Genomic DNA, 2,956 nt, shown 5'->3' with positions numbered 1-2,956 from the left:
TATCTTATCTTATCTTATTACCTATGATCGTCATTCTGAATCTCCAGCCACTGAGTCATCAAATGCCTGATTTAAAGTGGCAATTTTTTCTCGATTCTAACGGACATCCCTGATTACATACGCAGCCTCCCAGTTACTCTAACACCTAGGAAATGCCAAAGGTGATGGGGCAATTGGGGTGTTATACGTGTTCGCCTCAAGGGTTACTTAAACTCTGGAACTACCACCTGTCTTTTACAACAGCTTTGAGGTGCAACTACTGGAATTGAACTGTGCCCCCTTGATTCTTTGGGCCATGGTGTATCGACCTCCGAAATTTGTTAAGGATTTAATTCTCCAATTTACTGACTTACTAGGGAGGCTGTTTCTACGCTATGACCATGCTTTAATTGTTGGTGATTTTAATATAAATGTCTGTTGTGAGGCAAATACACAAGCAAAGGATTTTCTTACTCTTATTGACACTTTCTATCTCACTCAGTGGGTAAGTGAACCAACACACTCAAAAGGTCACTCGCTTGATTAAGTTTTGTCTTATGTTCTGGATATTCATATTAGGGAAATCAAGGACTCTGGGATTTCAATTTATGGTTATGTTTGATGTTACGCAATGACATATGGAGCTGAACGGTGAGGGCACCTTGCACACAATAAAATAATTCTTTTCAATTCAGTTTTATTTATGTTGTGACAACAGTTGCCTCAAAACGCTGAATATTGTAAGTTGGAGACCCTAAACCCCAACAATCAGTGAATCAAAGATATATATAAAGAAGACCCCACTCCTGTCAGTCCCATCAGGACCATGAAATGCTCCTGCACTTTTCTTTTCTGATTAATTTATAGCCTAGCAAAAAAATAAATAAATACAAAAAACCCTTCACCCACGTAAAACGCTTAGGCAACATGAAGGCCACCAATGAAAACACACTAAAATACTTCCCCCATTAAGATTTGCTCTGATGCTGAAAAGATTTTGACCTTACAAAAATGTTCCCTATCAATCAGATAAAACTCTGCCACTAAAAGCACATTTTCACAATCCAGCATTAAAATCACTATTTCCATTAAAGTGATCTCCATCTCTAAAAGTACATTTAACCCACACATGCATATGCACCTGCCAAACAAAGCATTTGACCTATAAAAGCACACCAAATATAATTAAATTCAGTTCTAGTTTTATAGCACCAATCACAACAGCAGCTGCCTCAAAGCACATTATATTAAAAAATAATACAGAGAAAACACCAACATTCAGATGACCTCCTTTGAGCAAATGCTTTTGCGACAGGCACGTGCAGAGGGGGGGGGGGCTAGAGGGGCTTGAGCACCCGCCCCTTTCCTGATGAGTGCCCAAAGTGCCCCTTTGTTGAAACAACTTTTAAATTTTTTTTATTTTTTTTATTTTTTTCATGTGTGTGGGCGCGCGGAGTCCTGTCTGTGCTCCTCAACAATAATATTTAACTATTAATCACAGTTTTGCTAAATAAAAGGATCTGGCTTGCATCAGTCACATGATCACATTTAACCAATGATCGCCCTTGACGGCAGAACGCGCTGGTTACGAGCCGGGAACGAGCTCACAAAGAGCACGTGCATTTTTTTGCGGCCCGGAGCTGTAGGAGAAACACAAATTAACTCATAGACACAGACTTACTATATTTCTTCCATACAGACTGAGCGACAAAACCAGTAAGTAGGTGTACAGAGTACACTGTAGTGTATAGCACACAGGATTATTAGCTTATTATCAGTGTTGGGGAGTAACGGAATACATGTACCGCCGTTACGTATTTAAAATACAAAATATGAGTAACTGTATTCCGTTACAGTTACGTTTAAAAAGGTGGTATTCAGAATACAGTTACTTTGTTGAAATAAATGGATTACACTGCAGTACTTTCCTGTTTCATATTGTAGCAGTTCAGGACTGTTTGGGTTTTGTTTGACAGCTACGATCTGTTGTTCCAGGCGGCAGCGTTACGGTTGCCATGGTTACAGGGCGACGCTCTCTCTCTCTCTCTGCGACTGTGTAGTTCCCTGGGTGAGAGAGCGCCTTTTCGTTGTTGTTGTTGTGCTAAGCTAACAGGCAGAATGCTACAAGCATAGCTCTAAAGAATGTAGCATCATGGGCAGTGTAGTCCGTGTAGCAGGGAGAATGGACTGCCATACACGTTATGTGTCTGTGAGCGCGAGGAGGGAGAAAAAGGGGAGTGGAAAGGTACGAGTTGTCACCGAGCAAAAACGGGAGCTGGAAGCATGTAAATATAATAATAACCACTTCAGCCAAGAAGAGTGCCTGACGAGCCCAGTTGTAAGTAAGCTATTAAGACTCGACTAATCTTCCCAACACGGCTTATTATGTACACGTTGGTAAGCTGTCTTGTTGCAACTGATGAATTGAAACAAACGAGCAACAGCGCCACAAACATTACCTGTCCTTTTATTAACTGCACAAGTAGTGCTGGTCATAGCTGCTGGCTACCTGTGTAAGGCTGTCATGGGTCTGTAGCTCTGTCACCGTTTTAGGGAACATATTTAGTTTTAAAGTATTTAGAAACATATTTAGTTTTAAAGTAAGTTTCCGGGCTTTTCCTGCCTTTCTGGAGGGATTATATTTCACTAAAAAACGATCTAATATGCATGTCCACATAATTATGCATTATTATAATTATAATATATTAAAAAACACACACTGTATTTTAAAGAACATACATTAAGAAGCAGATTATGTTAGATTTCTATTTTAAATAAGACAAAATTTGGATTTTACAGCAGTAAAATTATTGTATCTCTACAGTTTAAAAATGTAATAAGCTTTGCCCCTGCGCAGAGTGGATAGTGAAACAAATGGAATCATCATAATGACATTATTTCATATTTATTACTTCCCCCTCCTCTTTGCTTTATTATTGTAGCTCTAGTAATAAATAATAATGTAAGGATTCTGGAT

The sequence above is a fragment of the Aulonocara stuartgranti genome (assembly GCF_965226115.1).
Source record: "Aulonocara stuartgranti genome assembly, chromosome: 23".
NCBI classification, from domain to species: Eukaryota; Metazoa; Chordata; class Actinopteri; order Cichliformes; family Cichlidae; genus Aulonocara; species Aulonocara stuartgranti.
The sequence above is the reverse complement of the archived record's forward strand: the minus strand, read 5'-3'. Positions refer to the sequence as shown.